Source organism: Anolis sagrei, chromosome X (assembly GCF_037176765.1).
Source record: "Anolis sagrei isolate rAnoSag1 chromosome X, rAnoSag1.mat, whole genome shotgun sequence".
NCBI classification, from domain to species: Eukaryota; Metazoa; Chordata; class Lepidosauria; order Squamata; family Dactyloidae; genus Anolis; species Anolis sagrei.
This window is the reverse complement of record NC_090034.1, coordinates 31,144,806-31,170,478: the sequence shown is the minus strand read 5'-3', so window position 1 is coordinate 31,170,478 and position 25,673 is coordinate 31,144,806. Positions and strand designations below refer to the sequence as shown.

At 46.4% G+C, this 25,673-nt stretch overlaps 1 long non-coding RNA gene across 1 annotated transcript; it reads right to left on the bottom strand.

The window, feature by feature from the left end:
* Positions 1 to 3,844: 3,844 nt before the first annotated feature.
* LOC132781674 (uncharacterized) lies at positions 3,845 to 25,670 on the bottom strand. Its single transcript, XR_010910490.1, has 2 exons — positions 25,512 to 25,670; positions 3,845 to 4,269 (listed from the first exon to the last, which is right to left on the bottom strand). It is a non-coding gene; the product is annotated as an uncharacterized lncRNA (long non-coding RNA).
* Positions 25,671 to 25,673: the final 3 nt, after the last annotated feature.

Here is a 25,673-nt window from a genome sequence, read left to right as displayed (position 1 = left end):
TAGCTCAGTTACTCGAGAGGGGGCGTTCTGGAGCCTTGGTCATCTCCCTATCCCAGAGAGAGACCAGAACCTCGACAGGGTCACTTACCGAGGAGGCGGGAATATCCCCAAGAGCCTTGTCAAACTACAACTCCCATTTTGCATATGTAACAGATGAATGCATAAGAACCATGGGTGAATGCCTTCTACTAAGTTAACGTTGGATGTTCCCCCCCCCCCCCCCCCGTTGCATTTCTGCATAGAAAACAGATACCTTCCCGTGCCAGCCAAGTATAAATTCCCTCTGACCAATCCAATCTCCAAGGAAATCAATGCATTTTAACATGAGCTAATATTTATGAAATTGAATTTTTGCGAGGAAACTAATGCAGGCCTGTTCGACTTTATGCATTTTTATTAAACTAACGCGTTTTAAATTTAACTGTCATATATTCACGATGACAGACCACTCGTACTTACAGATTAAAATAATATATGTTTGCAGGAGTCGATCGTTAGCCAAACGCCGCGCAGAGCCTGGCTGAGGGGGAGATGACAAATTCATGCAGCTCCTTAATCTGCTTGCTTATGTACATTAGCTGGTAGGTTTGTTTATTGGTAATGATTATTCTGCTTTTAAAAAGGTATTGGGACATAAAAGGGTGGGCTCTCCTCTGGCACAGCAGCTAGGAATTCTAATTTCTGTGGAGAAAGCTCTATTTATTCTATTTGAGCTGAAAATCTTGCTTTTGTTGGGCCCAAGGATTGCCAAAAATAGACTCTGCCTTCTGTTTAAATCTCTTCTCATTAGCAAAGAAAATGAAATGGATACAACGAATATCCCCTTTCTATACAGTGTCCAGTTTGGGGATTGGAAAAGTCAAAATTGGGTACACCAATACTATAATTAATGCAGTCTCAGTCCACTGCAATCGCCTTGCTCAGTGCTATGGAATCCTGGGAATCATAGTTTCCCAAGGTTTTCTCTGTCAAATAATGCTGGTGTCTCATCAAACTACAACTCCTAGGATCCCATAGCATTTGGCCATGGCAGCTAAAGTGGGGTCAGGCTGCATCAATCTTATAGTGTAGAGATGCATCCTTAGTAGTAGTCCCAGTTATAGCAGACCTATTGATGCAGTGGATTTCACCTGTATGTTGACTTGCTCTACACAGCAAGTGAGTCGATAGATCCAATAGGATTTGGATCTTGGGCTACAACTCCCAGAATCCCAGAACACCCAGAAGGGGCCGTAGTAGCACAGCAAGTTGAACCGCTAGCTGAAGAAATACTGCTGATTGGAAGGTTGGCAGTTCCAAGCTATGGGTCGGGGTAAGATCCCACTGTTAGCCCTAGCTCCTGCCAACCTAGCAGTTCAAAAACATGTAATGTGAATAGATCAGTAGGTGGGAAGGTAAAAGGCACCCATACAGCCATGCCAGCAACACGACCAGGAGGGATACGGACAACAGGCTCCTCAGCATGGAAAAATGGAACAAGAGCATCTCCCCATGGCCAGAGTTGAGCATCGCCTCCAGACGCCAGAGATGGAAAAAGGAAACCTTTGCCTTGTTTCTGTATTGTATGTAATCTGCTCTGAGTCACCTCGGGGAGATAGAGCGAAACATAAATAAAGTGTATTATTATTATTATTACTATTATTATCATCATCATCATCATGCCATGCTGGCTGGGGCATCCTAAGAACTGTAGCCTAAATAAAGCAATTTTTCAAAGCTCTGAGTAGATTTGGGATCTATTTAGGAAGAATAATAAAAACGAAGCTAAGCTGCCTGGAGCTATTCCTAGGCCACACCTGCTCTCTGAGCATGCACAAAGTGAATGGGAAGAGTCCATCTGGCATTTCCCCATGCCACTCAGGTGTTTGAGGTCCAATCATTAGAGAGTGGGGGTGCATCTGCACTGTCGAATTAATGCAGTTTGAGGTGACTTGAACTGTCATGCTCTTGAATCCTGGATGTTGTAGTTTCACAAGGTCCTTACACTGCCATATAATGTAGTTTCAAACTGCATTATATGGCAGTGTAAATGGGGCCTGGGGAGGGCAAGATGCTGCCCCTTCTTTGAGCCCCTACTTTTGCCCTCTGAAATGTTTGCTGCAATGGAAGGAAGCAGAAGACAAAGGGGGAACGGGGAAAGAGACACTGGGACATTAGCACCTAAAAAAATGGGACAGAAGAGAAATAACAGCGGCAAATAGGGATAGTTGGAGAGTATGGGGTGGAGCCCCGCAACAGTAACCTTCCCATCTTCTGTGTGATATCGAGCTAGAATTTGGAGGCTCCCACCCAGGAGAGAGGAGCCCTCAGACCCACCAAAGAGGATCCGGAACTTTGCCAAGTGAAGAGGAAGGAACCCAGAATTTTCCCTGAACTTTCCCAAATAAATCTCACCAAGGTTGAAGAAAAGCCACCGAGTTGTTTATTGAGATCCAGCTGGAAAGGATGTCAAACCACGATAGTTCATCAGGAGAGACATGCAAGCAGTACATTTTGGTACATTTTTATAGAAAACAGAGCTGTCAAAGTTCAAATTTCCTGCCTCCCGCCCCTCAGCTGGCTTCTTTCTGATTGATTGTCATTAACAGCTGGGGAGGAGGCGCGGCCGGCCTGGCTGCGCCTTCGCCAATCAGAAAGCCAGCGCCGCTTCCAGCCTGCAACCAATGAGAGCGGAGGAGGGGGTCCTTGGGCAGAACAATGAAAAGAATGTCCAGGTGATTGAGTTAGGCTGATTTAAGCTGTCCAAACGACCAGCAATAAATCCTGAGTCAATAGGGAAATGCACTGGGAAAAAGGTTACTCAAGGTTGTTGATATGCTGAAGATCACAAAAGGTGGCTTCCTTATATTTTCATATATAGACATACGCACAGGGGTCAGGGAGATACATAGGGAATAATGACATAAAGGGAATTTCATATACCCATCCCACCCACCAGAGTCCAAAAGAAGAAAGTTCCATAAAGTTGGCAAAGTTCCTTGAAATTTTGAGAAAGTTGTCCAAAGTTGTAAATCCAGGAAAGGCAAGTGGGGAAAGGTGTCCCAGTGTCCATGAAGTCCTCATAATCATCCACCAACGCTGAAGATCAAACTCTGGGGGAGAACTACAGATCCCTTCATACCAAGGACCAAGGCGGCCAGACCCGTAGCCAGGATTTCGATGGGGGGGGTGAGTTTGTTTCAGGGGGAGGGCTGAGTCTGAGTGAAAGAGGGTCTACCCTAGCAAACCTTTTGTATCGTTACCCCAATACCCCCATGCATATGGGATATATTGAATATAGTGATCAGATCATGATATGAATAAACATAACAGTTTAAATAATGCACCAGCAAGGCCTTTTCGCGAACTACTATGAGAATTTCGGGGGGGGGGGCTGAAGCCCCTCAAGCCCCCCCCCCCGACTACATGCCTGAAGGTGGCCCACCGACATTTTAGGGGTTCCATGGGTTGACCGCGACAGTTCCCCAGAATCAGCAGGCTCCCTGGATGTCCACAAAATGGTGGCAGCGAGGCAGCATCTTTGGAAAAACGTCTGGACTCCATGACACGGTTTTGGGGACAAAAAGGGTTATTCCCAGGGTGGAAAGAACAGCGGAGCGAAACCGAGATGGCCATTAGTTTTAGAATTCTCCCAGGAGAAGATTGGCACCATTTTTGGAGCGATCCATTAACTCGCGGATACATATCCACGGTTTAAGGGAACGCAGTTTTGGCCTCCCTGGGATGTGAGAATCGTATCCAAGGAGGGCTGGCAGCCGTCTGCAGCCCGGGAGAGGAAAGATTTATTGGATGGAAAGTTTGAGGCAGTAAAAGGACACAATGTAACACTATGGAGAGGGAAAAGTTACAAATAATTGATACATTTTATTGGGGGGATTAGTTACAATGTTAGGAAGGGGGGAAAGCAAAGAAATGAGAAGGCTTCTGAGTTGTAGCTGCTGCTGTGGCCACATTCATGCAGTTGGCCCAAGCGGGGCATTGTAGATCTGTGGAACTCCCTGCTGCAGGTCAGATCAGCTTGAAGGCAGGGAGCTCCGCATTCGGTCTCATGTGGAGTGCTGACTTTACCTTCACCTCAGACCCTTCTTCTGCCACCATCTTGCCTTTTCCTCAATGACTACCACTGGGATTTCTAGGTGAATATTTTTGTGGTGCATGTGCGCATATGTAGAGGTAGAGGAGTGTTTGTACCTGCGGGGTCGAAGCAGACTTAATTTAACAGCCATGCCTGATTGAATTTCATTTTCATGCAACAGAATAGATCGCCTCCTGCAATAAATAAAGAGAGCGGAATTATTTGCATATCTTCCTTTGTGGCCCTTCGAGAAATCTCTGCCTCACTCCACATGGAAATTCATCTCTAGGCCTAGAAAGAATGGAATTTATCATAGGTACCCAGTGGGGCTGCAGTGGCACAGCCAATTAAACTGCTAAGCTGCAGAACTTGCTGACCAGAAGGTTAGCGGTTCAAATCCACAGGATGGAGTGAGCTCCCACTATTAGCCCCAGCTTCTGCCAACCTAGCAGTTCAGAAACATGCAAATGTGAATAGATCAATAGGTAGCACTCCGGCGGAAAGGTAACAGCACTCCATTCAGTCATGCCGGCCACAAGACCTAGAAGAGGAGCACTACCCCCAGAGTCGGTCTTGACTAGAGTTAACGTCAGGGGGGAACCTTCACCTTACTCAGTCATTAGCCGGTTTGGTTCTTGATCAAGAGAGAAAAGCAGGATGAGGATAATACATTTGTCCCTGACACATTGGCAAATATCTCTCTAGTAGCCACTGTTTCTAAGTGAAACTGACCCCAGTGAGATTTTGGGCCTGAGCTTTTCTGAAACAGGTTGCCATCAATCCAATCCTTGCAGAAGATCAGAGCATCCAAGGCGCCAAATAGCAAAACTAATTAAAGCTCGCTCGCTAATTGTTGTTTAGAAGGGTGTTGCGGAAAGAAAGAGAGACAGCTGGGGGAAAAGACATTTAGCATCTGCTGGATGCCAATGACAAAAATGGAAGTGATGCAAGGATTTTGGGAGAACTGAAGGGCCCACAAAGCCAATATGAAATGCTCCCCAGATCTGAGAGGAGGAATGGGATGCTCCCATTATGCTTACCAACTCAGTGGCATTGCTACCAGCTCTCCAGCCCGCCCGGTTCAACATTGCATATCTATATATTTAAGTTATATGCTCTATTTGTCCAGCATGGGTCTCAAGGCAGCCCAGAGGAAATAGAAAGACAGTGCAGCACCAACCTTTTGATACAAAAGGTCCTTTCTCACTTTCTGACTACAGTAGTTCTTCCTGATTATTGACTTTTGTATTTTGATTATTCTGATTTTAATTTTTGCGTTCTTTGGTGTAACTCTGCTCAGTTTCCTCTGGTTGTGCTGGAGGACCGAGAGATTTCTGGAGAGAACGCCTCTCTAGGGATCTCCGTGTCCAACAATGTGATTCTGTAATCAGCTTACAGCAGAAGAGATGTGCTGGAAGACTTAGAAATGTCTAGGGAAGCAAAAAAAATAGCATTTTCTTTATTTGTGTCTTTTCACTTTAATGGGAATTCCGTACTCCTAACCATACTGAGACGGGTTGATTGTCAGGTTTGTGCAATGTCCCATGTTGCCCAGCCCCTGCTGTCCTCCGCCGGTGCCACCAGGGGGCGTTTTTACCCAGCATGCTCAACTTGGTCGTAGTCAAGGCAAACTACCAGTGAATTATTTCTGTGTGATACAAATGTCTTGAGGTGGAGAGGCAAACCTTGTGGAGGTGAGCCGAGCCGGAAGACGCAGAGTAAATCACCTGCTGTAATCTATTTAGACATTAACAAGCAACCCCTTCAATTATTTATAGAGATGGGGGGGGGGGACAACCCAACAACACCCGTTTAAATAATTTAATAACCCTTGGAGGGAGGGATTTCAAAGCTGGTGAAGATAATGGGTCTCATCAAGTCCAAGAGGGACTGTATGCGTCAGCCAAAGGATGGGATGACAATGGGTTGGGAATCTAACTTCCAGAACAGCAGAAAACAAGCTTGCTGTGCCTTCTATTTGGCATCCCTCCTCCATCTATGTAAAGATAACTGTATCACATTGAAGCAGAGCATGGATTGAGGGGGCCCTGCCTAAGCAGAGGCCTGCGAAGACCCAAAAGGAGGGTTTGCTACACCTGGCAAGACAATAAGCACCAATAAAAGTTTCCCTATTTCCCAATAAATCTCACCAGGATGAAACAAGGCCACCAAAGTTTATTTTCTATTCCAGCTGGGAAGGATGACGACTGCAGTAATCTGCAAGGGAGCCGGCATAACTTCTGTGCAGGGAACCATACAATATATACAGTTTTTCCCATTCAAATTTCCTGCACCCGTCCCCTGAGCCAGCTTAACTGTGATTGGCTGTGACATCAGTGAGCTGGGAGGAGCGTCCGGGGGCCAATCACTTTTAAACTTGCTGCGACTCTTAACCTCTGCAGGGGTGGAGGACAGATTAAAATGGTCCGCCCTAGGAGACTGATGGATCCGGACGGATTCCTGAGGAATCTTGGGGTTCTTCCTGCCTTGGAGCCTGGCGATTCTATCGACGCCTTGGTAACTCTCTATAATGGGGAGATGTCCAGGGCGATAGATACGATCGCACCCGAACGCCCCATCCCGTTGCGTAGTGACAGGCCATCTCCCTGGTTCACCGGGGAGCTGGCTGTGATGAAGCATACGAGAAGGGGGCAAGAGCGCAAATGGAGGAAATCTCGGGACGTCTCTGATCGAGCACGGGGTAAAGCCTCTCTTAAGGCATACTCCGTGGCTATACGGGTGGCCAGGAAATCATTCACGACCACCCGTATAGCGTCTGCAGCAAATAGATCGTCGGAGCTGTTTCGGGTCGTGGGGGAACTCCTCCACCCACCTGTGGTGGAGGAGGTCACTGATGACCCAGCAGCTCGGTGTCGCGATTTCGCACACCATTTTGCAGGTAAAGTCGCTCAGATACGCCTTGAGCTCGACTCCAATTCCATCGCAGTGCCTGAAGAGGTGACGGAGGCATCTGCTTGTCCAATTTTGTGGGATTCTTTCAGGCTTGTTCTTCCTGAAACCGTAGAGGAGGTTCTTGGGGCTGTGAGGGCGACCACCTCACCTCTAGACCCATGCCCATCTTGGCTCATTAAATCAGCCAGGGAGGGGTTGGTTGACTGGTTTGTATTGATTATCAATGCATCGTTGGAGCAAGGGATTTTTCCATCTGGTTTGAAACAGGCTGTGGTTCGTCCACTCCTCAAAAAAGCTTCCCTTGACTCCACAGTGCTGAGTAACTACAGGCCAGTCTCCAACCTCCCTTTCTTGGGTAAGGTGCTGGAGCGGGTGGTCGCCTCGCAGCTCCAGAGCTTCCTAGACGATACCAACTACCTAGATCAGTCACAGTCTGGTTTCAGGCCTGGTCATGGCACCGAGACAGCCTTGGTCGCCTTGGTGGATGACCTCCGCAGAGAGCTGGACAGGGGGAGTGTGACCCTGCTGGTTCTCCTGGACATCTCAGCGGCTTTCGATACCATCGATCATGGTATCCTTCTGGGTTGTCTCTCTGGGATGGGCCTCGGGGGCGCGGTCCTGTCGTGGCTCCAGTCCTTCCTGGAGGGACGGACCCAGATGGTGAAGCTGGGAGACGCCTGCTCTGACCCCTGGCCTTTGACCTGTGGGGTCCCGCAAGGCTCCATTCTGTCGCCCATGCTTTTCAACATCTACATGAAACCGCTGGGAGAGGTCATCCGGAGTTTTGGAGTTGGATGCCATCTTTATGCGGATGACACGCAACTCTACTACTCCTTTCCACCTAATTCCAAGGAGGCTTCTCGGGTGCTGGACGAGTGCCTGGCCGCTGTGTCGATCTGGATGAGGAAGAGCAAGCTGAAGATCAATCCCGACAAGACGTAGGTCCTCCTGGTCGATCGTAAACCGGACCGGGGTATAGGGTGGCTACCTGTGCTGGACGGGGTTACACTCCCCCTGAAGCCACAGGTCCGCAGTTTGGGTGTCCTCCTGGATTCTTCGCTCACACTTGAGGCTCAGGTGTCGGCGGTATCTGGGAGGGCCTTTGCACAATTGAGACTTGTGCGCCAACTGCGACCGTACCTCGTGAAGGCTGATCTGGCCGGGGTGGTCCATGCCTTGGTCACCTCTAGAATGGATTACTGCAATGCGCTCTACGTGGGGCTGCCATTGAAGACGGCTCAGAAACTTCAATTGGTCCAGCGGGCAGCAGCTAGGATGCTAACTGGAGCTCATTATCATGAGAGGTCTACCCCTCTGTTTAAGGAGCTCCACTGGCTGCCATTTATTTTCCGAGCCCAATTCAAGGTGCAGGTGCTCACCTACAAAGCCCTGAATGGCTTGGGACCACCCTACCTGCGTGACCGCATCTCCATCTACGAACCCACACGCTCCCTCCGGTCATCTGGGGAGGCCCTGCTCGTGATCCCACCTACGTCGCAAGCACGCTTGGTGGGGACACGGGACAGGGCTTTCTCTGTGGCGGCCCCCCGACTTTGGAATGCCCTTCCAAAAGAGCTTCGTCAGGCCCCTACTCTAGCAGTTTTCAGAAGGAACCTAAAAACTTGGCTGTTCCGATGTGCCTTCGCAGGTTAGGAATCCCCATCCCAAGTCCTAGAAGCACTTTAGCACAACCAATGTTGCTGCACACCGCACTTTTAATCCTACGTTCCTCCTGCCATCTCAGCACTTTTAACCCTGTACCCCATTGCGCCGGCCGAACCAGTTTTAATAGTGTCTTGATGTATTGATGTATTGTCATTGTTGTTATTTTGCTTAATTGTTTTGATTTGCTTTGTTTATTGTTGTGTTATGTTTTCTATTGTATTGTGTTTTGAGGCTTCGGCCCGTGTAAGCCGCATCGAGTCCTTTGGGAGATGCTAGCGGGGTACAAATAAAGTTAATAATAATAATAATAATAATAATAATAATAATAATAGTGCGGCTCGCCCAATGAGAGCCCGAGCCCCGCTTCGGCCACTCAGTCAATGGTGTGTAAGGAGGCACGGCAACAGTAAAAAAAATGGACAATAGTACTTAATTATAAGATTATGAATGGCCCATCCTGGACCTTATTTGACAAGCGATCAAAGTGATTGCTGTAAGCCCTCAAGCTTGACCTGGCTATTGTTACAGAGGTTTGAAATAAAAATTTTGTCTGCCCCCTCAGAGCCAGCCCATTGTCAAAAGTTCAGTGATACTGGTTTCCTTAATGGGATGTTCTGGATCCATTCTTCTGGAAAGAAGGATGGCTTTGTTGGAAAAACAATGACATCCCCTTCCCCGCACGGGTGGAAATGTCTTTTGTGAGAAGTGATTAACATGTCCATGGGTCCCTGATACTAAGGTGGCCTAGTCAAAAAGACCCTCCGAGGCCCAAGGAAAGGGGCCATTTGTCTATTGTCCATGCTTGAGAGTATCTGAAAAGTCCATTGATTAAGGGTAGACCCAGGAAGTTTTGCAATACCTGGGTCCTTAGGGGCTGGTCATAGTTCACAAAGAGGTCACTTTGTTTAATATTTTATATAGACGTACATATAATAATTGGCGATATGGGACATATACAGAGTTCATAAAAGGGAAAGGGAGCATGCAAGATTGGGGAAAGATTGGTCCTTGTCACCTGGAGTTCATAAGGGAAGGCATGGTTATAAAATATTATTTACTTGGCATTCCCTTTTCCTAGCCTTAGACAGAAAGGTCTTGGAATCCTTTTATTTGTAGGTCATTGACTGGTATGGGGGAAATTAGCACAGTTTTTAAGTCATGGGTCTGCTTAGGTAGGCCAAAGGTCAAATGCCTTTTGTGACAGAGTTTACAGTAAATATAGTAGTTACCTTTTGTATATGGCAAAAATCTTGATTAAATGTACACACCACCTAACATGGAAAGGGTCCTTGTTGTGGTTGTTAGTTCTTCTGCAGATTGGCCAAAACGTAACTCTTATTATATCATTCCAGCCTGGTGTCCTTGGCAAAACGATGAATTCCCTGATTATAAACTATCTTTTATTTGGGGCGGGGGGGGGGGGGTCATGTTTGACTACAACATAATCTCTGGATCTTTTCTCCTCCAGGCTAAACTTCAACTCCATGGTACCAAGAGCTTGGTCTAGGACCATCTCGGTTGTCGTCTTCTGTTCTGGAGATGTTCCAGTCTGTCAACACATTCCTTACACTGCAATGCCCCGAACACAGCATTCAAGGTACAATCTGATCAAAGCAGGACACCCCACAAGGTTGCTTCCTCTCAATTTGAGTTGAGGCTCAGGCGCACCTTAGCCAATGGGAAAGCCAGCGCTGCTTCGACTTCTCAGCTAATGAAGAGCGAGGAGGCGGTACAAGCGGGAAACAATGAACTGAGAGGAAAATGAGTGGATTAATGTGACTTAATGTGTTGTCCAATTGCCGGCGATAATCCGGAGATTCCTCAAGCTGGCCTTGTATTGTCTTATGAGCGTGAAATATACAAAAGTGGCTGGTGCGGATGCCAAGCCCCGGTAATCTCTAGCCCTTGGTATGGGATCAGTTGATGCTATCTGAGCATTGGTTTCGGCCAAGGGTATGAAGACAAAGGGTGAGGCCGATGGGGCACCCACATCCTCCTGAAGGCAGGATGTTCCTTTGTTGATGAGTGATTGAGTCACCATGGGGTGCTTCCTCTCAGGTGGCCATGCTCCGAGGCCTGAGGGGCACCATTGTTTCTGTCCATGCAAGAAGTCTTTGTTGAGTCCATATAATCAATGGGGAAATCTATCTTAGGAAATGAAGAAGAATTTCCTAAGAATTTGGCATGCTGGGGTCACAAAAAGGGTGGCATTCCATATTTTATACATAGGCACATATATGGGGTTCATAAGGCATACACTGGGAAAGAGGGAAAAGAAATTTATATCAACCCATCCCACCCCCCAGAGTTAATTTAAGGTCTAAAATAATAAAGGAAGTCCATGAGGTTTAGGGGAAAAGTTTCTAAAAAGTTTTCAAAAGTTTTTAAAAGTTCATCAAAGTTCAGGAAAAGTGGCAGGATCCATGGGGGCAAACTGGGAAAGGTTCCCCAGAGTCCATTGAGTCCTTGGAAGTGACTGCAAGCACTGGAGGTCGAGATCCACATTGGAAAACGGACCAGGGTAGCCCATCGGTTTCCTGGGGGTCCCAAGGAGTGACCGCGACAGGTTCCCCAGGTCAACAGGCTCTTCAGGCATCAACGAGACGGCAGCAGCAATGTGGTGGTAGTTGAATTGTTGGGGGCAAAAAGAGTTATTTCTGGGGCGGAGAGGTTAGCGGAGTGAAAGCGAGATAGCCATTAGTCTTAGAATTAGCCCCGGAGAAGAATGGCACCGATTTTGGAGCAATCCGTTGACTTGCGGATATGGGGACCTGAAGGGTTTCTGTATCAGCGGTTCAGAGGAGCGCAGTTTCGGCCTCCCTGGGATGCAAAAATAGCATCCCGGCCGGGCCAGCAGCCATCTGCAGCCCAGGAGAGGGAAAGTTCATGTATGGAATGGTTTGGAGGCAGTAAAAGACACAACGTAACACTATAGAGAGGAAAAAGGTTACAATTGATTTGATAGTTTATTGGGGGGATTAGTTGCAATGTTAGGAAGGGGAAAGAAAGTAAACCAGAAGGAGAATCTTTCGGTTGAAGCTGCTGCTGTGGCCACATTCCATGGAAGCTGGCCTAAGCGGGCAAAGGAGAACTGCGGAACTCCCTGCTGCAGGTCAGATTAGCTTGAAGGCTGGGAGTTCGGTGTTGGTTGTCCTCACAAAGACTGATCCCAGGAAAAAGTGGGATTCTGCTCTAGCTGATCCTATTGTATGTGCTGGTCTATAACAGGCATGGTGTACTGCAGTTGAGAACAACAAGGGAAAACTGATGAGCCTCCAATACTATTTACTCCCACCATGTTAAAAAAAACCCCATCGTGGATCTAGAAGTCTGGCCATCAGCATTAAAAACTCCTAAGAAATGTCAAGGCTGATAAGTTCCTTCATGGATGCATTTTAGAAAAAGCTTTCAATGATGCCAAGGTTAAATATTTTGGTTCATTTTCTCGTGCGTTCTCAAAATAGTGTCTGCCATTATACTAAACAATGCTTGTACATATTTAAAAAATCTAGGTTCTCACTGTAGCCATGCCTTGCCTGGGTTTGCTGCAGGGCTGGGTAACTTGGGCCAGGCTTTAGCATAGCAGGTTAGCCACCAGCTGCAGTAAATCTTGCCAAACGAAAGGTTGACAGTTTGAAGCCTGGGTCAGAATGAGCTCCTAGCCTTTAGCCCAGCTTTTGCCTACCTAGCAGTTTCAGAAACAGCAATGTGAGTAGATAAATCGGTACCGCTTAAGCAGGGAGCTATTTAAGGCAGAGGCAATCATAAGGAAATGCTAGAAAAAATGCTGGCGATCCGATCAAGGAGGAAGTTTACAAACAAAGCTCTTTGGCAGGGAAAGTGGAGCGACAGCACCCACCCCCACCTCCCCAGCCTCCAAGATGCCAAAGATGGGAAAAGTAAGGTTGCTTACCTGTAACCATGTTTCTTCGAGTGGTCAACTGTGAAATTCACACCTGTGGTATTTCCTGCGTCCACGCAGCTGATTCGGATCCTTATTGAAAAGCTTTTGCCAAATCAGGGACTCCAGCCCCGCCCATCCACTCTAGTAATAAAGCCAGGCAGCGGGGCTTGAGGCCTTAGTTCCGTACCGCGAAAGGCAGTTGGAGATAGAAGGCATGACAGAATGCGGGGAGGATGGGCGGGTTGTGTGAATTTCACAGTTGATCACTCGAAGAAACATGGTTACAGGTAAGCAACCTTACTTTCTTCAGCGTGGTCACTATGAAATCCACACCTGTGGTAGACTAGCGAGCAGTCCCATGGATGGTGGGCGTCATGCTAGTGCAGAAAAAGAACTGCTCTCCCAAAAGCCACATGTTTTTTGGCGGCCAAGTCCAACTTCTAATGAGAGACAAATATGTGTGGTGTTGACCAAATGGCCGCCTGACAAATGTCATCCAGTGACACACCATGCAAAAAAGCCACAGAGGTTTCCACTGCTTGAGTGGAATGAGCATGGAACTGAACAGGTAAGTCCAGTCCTGCCATCGGATATGCTAGCTGGATAGCTGCGACTATCCAGGCTGCCAATCTCTGGGTAGAAACCGGAAGGCCTACAAAGTCCTTACGGTACTTGACAAAAAGTCTTAGTGACTTTCGTAATAGAGCTGTGCAGTGGACATAGAAGGCAAGAGCTCTCCGCACATCAAGAAGGTGTAAAGACTGCTCCAGAGGAGTAGAGGGGTTTGGAAATAAGGTTGGAAGGACAATGTCCTGAGACATATGAAACTATGATGCTGCCTTAGGTAAGAAGGAAATGTCTGTGCCCAGCACGACCTTCTCCTTATGAAATTTCAGGTAAGGACTATCGACTCAAAGAGCTGAAAGCTCGCTTGCGCGACAAGCAGAAGTAATAGGCGCTAAAAATGCTGTTTTCCATGATAGATGGGACATGTCAGAAGTGGCCATTGGCTCAAATGGTGGTTTTGTAAGGGAGGAAAGAACAACCTCCAAGAGGGGGACACAGGCCTACTTGCGGCCAGAAATTTCTAAAGCCTTGCAGAAATCGCTTTACAAGAGGATCGGATAAAGGAGAGGGAAGAGAATGCTTGCTTCTAAACAAATCTATAGTTGCCAGATTGACCTTCAAGAATGATAATGAGAGTCCTGAATCTGACAGAGAAATATAAAAAATCCAGGAGGAGGGAAGTGGAAGCAGACAGAGGCTGAACCCCATGCTTTTGTGGAAAAATGCAAAAATGACACCACTTACAAATGTAAGAATGTTTAGTGGCAGGTCTCAGGGCAAGGTCCAAAATACTGGTTGAGAGAGGGCTGAGGCCGGATCTGCCATGCCGTCAACCGGAATTGAGAGTACCTGGGAGTACGGGACTGGGCTGTTGCCCACAGTTAGCAAGTCCGGTCTGAATGGCAACTGAATGTAATAGCTGCCTGCAAGTTGGAGCAGAGTGACAAACCATGTCTGGCGGGGCCACCATGGTGTGATGAGAATGCAATCGACCTGCTCTGCTTGAAGACGAGAGACCACTCTGGACAGCAGTGGCAGTGTTGGAAAGATGTACAGGAGGGCGGATGTCCAATCCAGGAGGAAGACATCTGCCAAACAGCCTGTCTGGTGGTGGTAAGACGTGCTCCAAAGAACTGGCACTTCATGTTGGCGGGAGAGGCAAACAAGTCCACAAGGGGAGTTTGCCATCTGACAAATAGCTCCCATGCATGGGAAGGATGAAGGGACCATTAGTGGTCAGTATAAACTGTTTGACTGAGGGAGCCAGCAAGAGAGTTCTTGATGAATGGCACTGATGGTTATGGTTTGGCTATATACCAGTCCCAGATTCTGATGATGAGGGCAAGCAAAGTGCGATAGTGCATCCCGCCCTATTTGTTGATATAGAATATCACAATCGTGTTGTTGGTGGTAAGCTGGACAATACTGTCCATGAGCAAATGACAGAAAAGGTGCAGTGCCATTTCTACTGCGAGTAACTCCAAATAGTTGATGTGCTCTGTGCCCTCTATGGCCGCCCAAGGACCATGGGTGGTGTGACCCTTGAGGTGAGCTCACCATCCTGAGAGGGAAGTGTCTGTTGCTAAGATTACTGAGGGTCTTGGAAGACATAAAAATACGCCCACACAGAGATTGGAGCGATGAGTCCACTAGTTGAGAGACCTGTGGATGGCTAAAGGGACAATGAGACATTCATTGGGTTTATCCTGCATGAGATGAAATGCCCGAAGAAACCAATTCTGGAGAGGCCGAAGGTGCAAACAGGAGAAAGGAATGGCAGCTGCGGTGACTGCCATGTGTCCCAAAAGGCACTGGACATCCCTGGCATGGATGCATGGCTTCTGCCAGACTCAAAGAGCTAATACATGCAGATTCAGAAACCTGTCTTCTAGCAAGTAGGCCCTTGCGTGCCAGGAGTCCAATACAGCCCCAAGGAATTGGGTTGTTTGGATAGGCTGAAGAATAGATTTTACCTTGTTGATAATAAGACCAAGCTTCTGCTATAAAGACAGAGTAAACTGAATGTTCCTCTGTAGATACTCACAGGACTGTGCACCAACAATCAGCCATCAATATGGGGTAAACTACTACCCCGTGCACCCAAAGATGAGCCGGCACCACAGCCATCTCCTTAGTAACACCTGTGGAGCTGTGGAGATACCATAGTGAAGAACTTGAAATGAAAAGGCCTGACTGCTAGCAAAAAGTGACAAAAATCTACCATCTTGTGGTCTAATCACCACATGAAAATAGGCATCCTTCAAATCAATGCTACTAAACCATGCCTTGCTGGATAACAGAGGGAGGATGGTTGGTAATGACAACATCTGAAATTTGCGATATGCAATATATGAATAAAGTCCTCTAAGGTCCAAAACTGGCCAAAGTCCACTGCCTTTCTTGGAAACCAAAAGGTATTTGGGAAAAAGGGAAAAGAAGGAAACATAGAAAGACGTAAAGAAGCTACTGCTCCTTTCTGAAACAAAGTAATTACCTCCTGCTATAACACAGGAGAAGGAGGAGTGGCCCGTAGAGTTCCTACTGGGGACAGTTTGAGAAATTCAATTGCATATCATGCTCTGTAATCTCCAACACCTATGAGTGAGAAGTGATCTAATGCCATGCATCTAAAAATGATGAGTTGGAGCTCCAAAAACTGGAGCTGAAGGGTTGGAGGCTATTAAAGAAGAAAAACGCATGCTAAAAACGCTGTTGGCCCTGATCTTGTTCTTTCCCTTTAGTTTGTTGTCATCCCTGGTGGAAAAATTAAGTCTCCCAGCTACAGAGGCCCTAGAGTTCTGGCCCTGCTGAGGACTGAAGGAAACAGGTCATGAAGGTTGATGATAATTAAGCTGAGGGGCTGGCCACCACAATCTAGGCTGGAAAAAGATTGTGGTAAAAAGCCAAACTTAGAAGCAGCCTGTCAAATCTTGTGCGTACTTTTGAAGTGAGGGTGTGTATCAGGATGAAACAGACTATGTTCTGCCATGGGCAGTTCTTCTGCCATTGCTCTGCCTTCTTTGGAGAGGGTAGAGGATCTCAGCCAAGCATGCTGGTGGATGGCTGCTGCTGCAGCAGCAAACACCTTTAGTACTGTATCGGTGCTGTGCTTAGACATAGCTTTCTGATGTGAAGCTTAGGTGAGAGCTTACTGACAGAAAGCCCTTGGGAACTGTTGATGTTATAGGGGAAAGAGATCCAAATAAGGTGCTGAGTTATGCCACAAGAGCACCTGATAGGCTGCCATACAAACATGGTAATGAATCATGCAAGTAAGTAGGCTAGCAGTGGGGTGGATCTTATTATCACAGTGGACTGACTTGAGGTGTCTTAGCTTTCTTGGATTAAACAACTTTGACCACAATAAAGTTCAGTTTAGTAGGCTTAACTAACCACTCTGCTGAAGAGGTGTCTATGCAGTAAAGTGCATTTACAAACTTAGAAATTCCAGACACAGATACAGGAGTTGCCTTTTGTTTTTCTCCAAGCTTAAGCAAGTATGGAAGTGCTGGGAGAACTGTACTTGGAGCTTGTTTCTGCTGTTGCTCAACTGAGAAAAGCAGATCCTCTAAGCAATCAAGGAGGAAAAATTAGGTAACACATCCCCTATGGAAGCTGGGATGGAAAAGTCCTCCTCAAGAGGAGGAGAAATCTGCTACTCATAGGAGTCAGAATCTACATCAGACTCATTGACTGGTTCCAGCTGAAAGGAAGCACCAGAATGAGCTTAGGAAAAAATCTTATTAAACTCCTGAAAACCAAAAGAAGGGACTCCAAATCCTTGAGAAGGAAAGGAGGGTGCAGTTTGTGCCTATTCAAAATAGTACCAACCTACCTGTTGTGGCATGGGCCAAGTGGCAGATGGGGCCCAAAAGACACAGTACTTACATTCTGAGCTGTCACTGAAGCTCCCAGGCGGCATGATGCAGAGGGAGGATGGTAGCCCGAAGGCCCCTCCAAGGAGTTATATTCCATGGGCTGAGACCCAAAGCCTTGGCTAGCCATCACTCACACAGGTGGCGTGGCTGCCTTGAGCCTCCTCTCTCCTGAGGGGGGCAAAAGCATGGCAGGGATCGCTGCAGCGTCCACTGCCTTCTGGGGTAAATGGGGCAGGGAAAGCATGGGCAGTGTGAGCAAGCTGTCTTCCAAAAACAGAAACAGCTGAGAGGCTAGGCTGCAACCCAAAACAAAGTTATTGGCACTAAGCCACAGTGGCATTTTGCTGCCACAAGCTCTACCAGTTCCTGGTTCTGTAAAGGGGTGGTAGGCTGTTTAAAAGTCTTCTTCCCTTCTGCTTTCTGAGCAAGGGGAACAGAAGAAAAAGAAGGTAAGTTGCTGCCCATTGCCAAAGGCAAAGAAGCCTGAGCCTCAGAGGACACGGCACTTTTTTTTTGTTTGGAGGGAGGGAGTTTGTCCTCCCACTGGCAAAAAACACAAAGGGGGTGGGAGTCACCCTGGAGCAACTTCCCCTCATACTGGCCTGAATAGGATAAACAAAGGTCCCAGAACACAAGTTGGAATTGCAGTCTGTTAGAGTAGTCAAACTAGAGTCCTTAGGAGAGAACACCGAGTTGTTGCTGCTTTCGCAGACAAAAGGAACTAAGGCCTCAAGCCCCGCTGCCTGGCTTTATTACTGGAGTGGATGGGCGGGGCTGGAGTCCCCGATTTGGCAAAAGCTTTTCAATAAGGATCTGAATCAGCTGCGTGGACGCAGGAAATACCACAGGTGTGGATTTCACAGTGACCATGCTGAAAAAGCCCATATATACATCTCTATTTATGTACAGTTGTCTGTCTTGTCAGTGTATAACGGCATTGAATGTTTGCCGTATATGTGTTCTGTGATCCGCTCTGAGTCTTCTTCAGGGTGAGAAGGGAGGAATATAAATAAATAAATTGTATCCTTCTTGAAGCTGTTGGGCTGCAACTCTCATCATTCTATTTATTTATTTAGAACATTTGTATCCCGTCCTATTCTCAACCTCCGAAGAGGGACTCAGGGTGGCTTCCAACAATATGAAAATACCAATAAAATACACAATTACATAAAATGGTAATAAATATGCATTTAAAAATAGTTCGCCAAGTTTAAAACGTGCTTGTCTCTGCTGTCTAGGGAGTGATGAGGGTTGCAGTATAACATCTGAAGGTTCTGCACAATGCCAACACTCACTTTCATGCTGGAAAGGGAGAAAAACCCTGTGATACACCCCATTTAATGTTGACAGACTACATCAGCCTTGCCCACAGTAAGGAATGCTGGGAGTCATAGTCCTTCATTATTTTGAGGTCTGCTGCTGACCCATCTATGCTCTGCACCAGTAAGAATATGACATAACCCCCCTTTAAGATTGGGAACACACTAGGGTTTTAGATGGAGAATTGCTATTTTATCTCCAATGTTGCTTTCCCGCATTTAAACCATGGGAAGCAGGAATTCCGCATACATTTATGCTGCACTGAACACCGCAAGACTTCTGAGCAAACAGAGATAGGGTTGTACTCTACTGATTTTTAAAAAGAATCTTTTGGGGGAACTATCTGGCATTCGGAGTTTACTCAATGTTGAACAGGAGACGTTGTTTGTAGTGACAATTGGTATCAAAACCAAATGGGACACCTGGAAAAAGTCTGCTATCTAGGGGACATCTAAAAAGAAACAAGCAAGCCCAGGAGATAAACATTGAATGGTGATGATAATAACAAGCAAGCAATATTGATAATACATGAGCCCAGGAGATAAGCAATTGCAGAGCAAGAGAGCGCTCTGGGGACATTTTCTAGAGATCAGCGTGGAGAACTTGTCTTGCAATTTAAACAATTTAGAAATCTAAGCTTTATTTTCAAAGTGGTCTCAGCAAACTTCTTGGCAGGTGCTACAGGCACCCTAAACTCTTACAATGACCTGAGATGTGTCTACATTACAGAAATAGAGCAGTTTGGTGCCAGCTGAACTGCCATGGTAATAAATATCTTTAAAACAAAAAGAAAGGGGGGAAAAGAAGGGAGGAAGACATCAGAGCTGGAAGACATGCAGAAATGACAATCCAAGGGGTTGGTCAACTGACTCATTTCCCCCAAGAATAAAAGCAGAACCAATCCCTTAGTTTGAGGGAAAGTACCTACTAGAAGGTTGGAGGTAGTAGCTGCACTTTAAGACAAAGAAGGGCGCTGATATCCATCAAAGTTTACCTTATTCCTTTGAAAACTTTGACGGTCAAGATCTAGACCAGTGTTTTTCAACCTGGGGGTCGGGACCCGAGTGGGTTGTGAGAGGGTTTCAGAGGGGTCGCCAAATACCATCAGAAAACACATACTTCTCTATGGTCTTAGGAACCCCTTTGCCAAAGTCGTTCAGGTTCACAGTGCTCTCTGGATGTAGGGGAACCATATCTCCCCCAGATCACTGTCAACTCATCCCAAATCCCTCCAGTATTTTCTGCTGGTCATGGGAGTTCTATGTGGGACGTTTGGCCCAATTCTATCAGTGGTGGGTTCAGAATGCTCTTTGATTGTAGGTGAATTATAAATCCCAGCAACTACAACTCCCAAATGACAAAATCAATCCTTCCCAACCCCACCAGAATTCAAATTAGGGTGTATCGGTATTTGTGGCAAATTTGGTCCAGTGAATGAAAATACTTCCTCCATATCAGATATTTATATTACAATTCATAACAGTTGCAAGATTACAGTTATGAAGTAGCAATGAAAATAATGTTATGGTTGGGGGTCACCACAACATGAGGAACTATATTAAGGGGTTATGGAAGGTTGAGAACCACTGATCTAGACCAACCCAAGAGGCACTGGGTCCTGGTTACATCTTTCTTTTCTTAGCAGATTGGAAAAAGCAGCAAATGCCCCACCGTAAGAAAGTGAAGGGGTGTTAACCCTTTTTTAGATGATCCAAAGCTAACATTATGAAACCAAATTTGAAAAAAAAAATCTGTTCCTGGTTTGAAAGTGTGGTTTCCTGTTTAATTGTGAGGTCCTGACTATGAAAGAAGTTGTTCTACCCCAGAAACTTGGTTGTTTTTGTGGCTGCCACAAACTAGGTTGAATTGCTTGAGACTGGATGGGAGTTATTCATTGAAAAAATGGAACAACGTGCTATAGGTGGATGATGTCCCTCCCACAGAAACAAAGTTTGTGCAGTTTAATCCACTTTTCCTATGTTTTTATGATAGAACCAATGAGGAAATGACATTGATTACTTAGGAACACAAATCATGTTACATAGTGAGATCTATCTATCTGTATTACACTATGGGCCCTTCCAGACGCACCCTATATCCCAGGATCTCATCCCAGGTTTTCTGCTTTAAACTGGATTATATGAGTCTGCACTGCCAGATAATCTGGGATAAACAGAAAACCTGGGATCAGATCCTGGGATATAGGGCCTGTCTGGAAGGGCCCTATGTATATTTATACACATAATAAAAGTGAATGTGTGTGTGTGTGGCTGGGGGGGTGGGTATCGACTTACACAGAAAAACCCGTGCCTCCACAAATAGCTATAGCTCCCACTACTCAGGAGAAACCATTGGCCCTCGCTCCAATGACATGGCAAGTTATAGAGAGTGCCCTAAACATGTACAAGGGCCCTGCCAATGTCCTCCACAAACACCATACTACCCACCACCCAAGTGAAGGTTTTCATATGGGGACTGCCTCTCCCTTAACCCTTTCCTATTCTTTTCTATGGCGCATAGCACACAGAGGAATTGATCAGCAACAGAACATACTAGAGAGGTTTGGGGAGAATTCACGATTATTTATAGGAGTTGTAGGAACTGGGATGTATAGTTCACCTGCAATCAATAAATACTCTGAACTCCACCAAAGATGGAATTGGCCCAACCTTGGCACACAGAGCTCCCATGAACAACAAAAAATACTGGAGGTCTTTGGGGGAAATTCACCTTGATTTGGGGGAGTTATAGTTCACCTATATTCAGAGTGCACTTTGAACCCAAACACCGATGGATCTGGACCAAACTTGGCACACATACTTGATATGCTGAAATTTGATTACTGGAGGGATTCGGAGGGAACTGACCTTCCTTTCTGGGAGTTGAAGTTCACCTACAACCAGAGAAACTGTGACCTCCACCAATGATGGACCTGGACCAAACTTGGCACACAGAACCCCCATGACCAATTGAACCTAATGGAAGGGGCTAACTCACCATAGTGGGAGTTGTAGTTTACCCTACAGCCAGAGAGCACACTGAACCCCACCGATGATGCATCTAGAGCAAACTTGCCCAACATAACAAACTTTAAGTACTGATTATTTTTCGGGGTTAACCTGGCATGATGTGAGTTGTAGTTCACCCACAACCTTATGCGAACCCCCATGACTAACTCAACCTACTGGAGGAGTTTCAGGGGACTGACTCACCATAGTGGGAGTTGTAGTTTACCCTACACCAAAATTGACTTTTTCAAATAACTTGGGCAATGCCATGTACCCAAGTTAGTAATATAATAAAACTTTATTTATATCCCACCCTATCTCCCCATAGGGACTCAGGGCAGTTTACAACAAATATCAGCAAACATTCAATGCCATAAGGTACAAGACAAAAAATAAAATAACCAAAAACCACCCAAATCCAACAAACCAAATCGACATCTCCGCGATTTGTGTTCTTGGGTTATAATTTATATATATATATATATATATATATATATATATATATATATATGTGTGTGTGTGTGTGTGTGTGTGTGTGTGTGTGTGTATTTATGTATGTATATATGGAGTTACACTTAAAAATGTCCTTGTTCTGACTTGCAAACAAAGTCAACTTCAGAACAAACCACTAGAACTGGTCTGGTTTGTAAGTTGGGGATGGCCTGGACCCAGGGGTGGCTCAACCCATTACGCAAAGTAAGCATTTGCAGTATAGTTGATTTTGCCCAGGGGCACTCTTGAGGCGCTCTTGGGGGAAAATAGACCTTGACATATGCGAGTTGTAGTTACTGGGATGTATAGTTCACCTACAATCAAAGAGCATTCTGAACTCCACCAATGATGGAATTGAAATATGGCACACAGAACTCCGACGACGAACAGAAAATATATATCAGTGATTGGTGGGGGCGGGGGGTGGGTGGGCGAAGGGGCACCAAAATACTGTTTGCTTACCGTTGAAAATTATCTAGGGCCGCCTCTGCCTGGACCTTTCGGCTGCATTTTTAGAATGCCCTGCAAATCTTTGCCTGAAGCCAGTGCCTCCCATCTAAGGCTTTTAGGATTGTGGGCACTTTGGCGTAGGGCTGTCGGGCCTTCAAAACACTGCTATTGCAACACGGAATGAACTGGATCAGTCGGCCCAGCATGTGTCTACATTGGCTATGTAATGCAGTTCAAAACCGTGCAGATGGGGCTGCTGTCCTCCTTGTGAGGGCCCTTCCAGACAGGCTCTATACCTCAGGATCTGATACCTGTTTCTGTTTATCCCAGATTATTACCGGGCAGTGTAGACTCCTAGAATCCAGTTTAAAGCAGAAAACCTGGGATCAGCTCCTGGGATATAGGGCCAGGAGCAAGTTGCAATCTTCACCTGGGACCTTGGTCTGGGGACCTAATACCAAGCCTATAGCCAAGGGGGCAGTTTAGGGGTTCAAGCCACCCCTGAAAATGTTCAGGTTAAAAAAATACAAACTTGGTCGACTCATGGATGTTCACTGGTTAACGAAATCCCCATGTCAAGTCTGTGAGAAGCAAAAATTAGATTCTCTCCAGCACTGCAAGCACTGTCTCAAACAGATTTTGATGATTCACACTATTACCTACCTACCTTTCTACCAATTTACCTTGCAATAGCTGCAATAACTGACATAGTGGAAGCAACCAAGTTGGCCTACTCACAGCTGGCAGGCAAAGGGGAGCTGACCTGGATTGCAGGTGAAAACTGAGGAAACTGAGGTGCTGCCCACTGATTCATCTAATCCAGTAGTTCCCAACCATTTTTTAAACCAGGGACCACTTTGGCCAGGGACCACTCTCCAACATTAGTACCAAAAGGTTTATGAATCAGTTTTTGGGTCAACTTTAGATTCGGTTTGGGGTGCTGATTCAGAAAATTGCATTGGATAGACCACATCAGCTCTAGTTTCTGATACAGAACATATGCCATGGTCAGCAACAGGGAAGGAGTGGAAGGCGTGAAAAGAGCAGAAATAAAATTGAAAAATAAAGAGGAAGGAGGCTTGCGGACCAGATTTTGTCCTTGTGGCCCAAAGGAAACCATGGAAGAGAAGCAAAGACAAGAAGCTGTTTCATTGCTAGACCTTGGACTTTTTATGAACACAATTGTTTCTGATGACCAAATGAAAGCTCAATTAGTGGAAAATCCACAGGCTCCATTGCCAGGATATGCCTTTCCTGTGGATAAGAAGGGGCAACCCAAATGGTTCAGCAGATTTCCCTGGTTAGCCTACTCCTTTCAGGTGCAAGGTGCAGTCCAGAAGTACTGTGTGGTGTTTGGAGGGTGAAGGTGGGGGTAAAGGTGCTCATCAGAAGCTTGGTGCATGGGTTGTTAAACCATTTGTGCAATGGAAAGGTGCAAGGGAAGTATTAACCAGAAAACAGAGTCCCATCAGAACAACTTGTGCTTCACTGAAAGCTTGCTAATTCACAGTGGAAAATGCCTTGATGGAACCCATAATCATGATAATAAAGGAAATCAAGAGAAAGCAGAGGAAAAGAGAAAGAAACTTCTGCCAGTTGTGGAAAGTTGTCCTTTGTGGCTGTCAAGAGGGAGCAATGATTCAGGTCTGGTTAACTGTGAGGAACCTTTGCACAGTGATGGTGATTTCAGGGCTTGGTTTAGATCTCAGGAGACACTGGTGTCAAAAGTCATTGCGAGGCAAAAAGTTTCAACCCCTGCCGAATGTTTGTTTCTGGCTCTGGGCCTGGGACCCAGGCCCTTAGTGGGGAGGGGGTGAACCCCCCAATCAATTTGTCAGGTAAAAAGAAAGGCCTGGTTTCCTCATGAATGTTAACCCAATCCCCCTGCTAAGTCTATGAGAAGCAAAAATTAAACAAGTCCCTCCAGAACTGCAAGCACTATCTCAAGCCAATTTTGACAATTTATTCACACTGTCATTACTTGCAGCAATAGCCGATAGAGTGGAAGCAACCAAGTTGGTCCACCCATATTCGGCAGGCAAAACCTAAGAGGGGTGTGTGTGGATTTGAAGGCTCTCATGAAGGAGACCAGACTTGGTGGGGGCAGTGGACAGGGGTGGAGCGGCAGGCTATTTAAGGCTGCTCTGCCCCCCTGCTGTGCTCTTGGCTTCAGCATGAGGGAGGAGGCAGGTTCCTGATGGGGGGTGAGGCCTTTCCCTCCTTGTTCCCCCCTCCCCTTTTCCAGATAATAGGGTTCCCATTGCTATGACTATATACAGGTCGTTTTCACTTTTAAACATTTGAAAACATACATAAGAAGCACAATGGGGCAGGAAAGACTTTCTGGACTTGCTCTCATGAGTGTCCAACAAAGTTTATCAATGGAGCCTGATTTCTGTCAAAGTGTTCTGACACAGTTTCCAACAGATGTTGTGGTATTCTTTTGTAACTAGGTAAAAGGTTAAGGTTTCCCCTTGACATTAAGTCCAGTCATGTCCAACTCTGGGGGGTGGTACTCATCTCCATTACTAAACTGAAGAACTGGCGTTGTCTGCAGACACTTCCTAGGTCATGTGGCCAGCATGACTACAAGGAATGCCATTACCTTCCCGCCAAAGTGGTATCTATTGATCTACTCACATTTGCATGTTTTTGAACTGCTAGGTAGGCAGAAGCTGGGGCTAACAGTGGGAGCTCATCCCGCTCCCTGGATTCAAACCACTGACCTTTTGGTCAGCAAGTTCAGCAGCTCAGTGGTTTAACCTGCTGTGCTACCGGGGGCTGCTTTACAACTATAAATTACCAATTAACGGTAATTTCAAGTTATTTTAAAACTTGAAACTTTTTAACTAAAATCGAAAACTAATTTAATTAAGTTTATGTAAAAATACAGAATGAACCATACTGGGTTGTTGTGAGTTTTCCGGGCGGTATGGCCCTGTTCCAGAACCATGCTCTCCTGACGTTTCGCCTGCATCTATGGCAGGCATCCTCTGAAGTTGTGAGGTCTGCGGGTGCCTGCCATAGATGCAGGCGAAACGTCAGGAGAGCATGCTTCTGGAACATGGCCATACCGCCCGGAACACTCACAGCAACCCAGAGAGTCCGGCTATGAAAGCCTTCGACGATACTATTTACATTATTTTGTGTTATGGAACTGCTCTTCATGATTCGCTAAAAAAAGTTTCAACCCCCCACCCCCGAGAATCTTTTCTGGCTCTGGCCCTGCTGGGACCTACCTGTCAGGGCTGTTGGGAGGCGAAATGTGAGGCTGGGGCCGGGAGGAGAGAGGAAGGCGGGCATCGATTAGTATGAAAGCCGCGTCGGAGGGAGGGAGGGAGGGAGGGAGGGAGAGGCGAAAAGTCCAGGCTGGCTCCCCCTCCCCACTCCCTCTTTCGCCC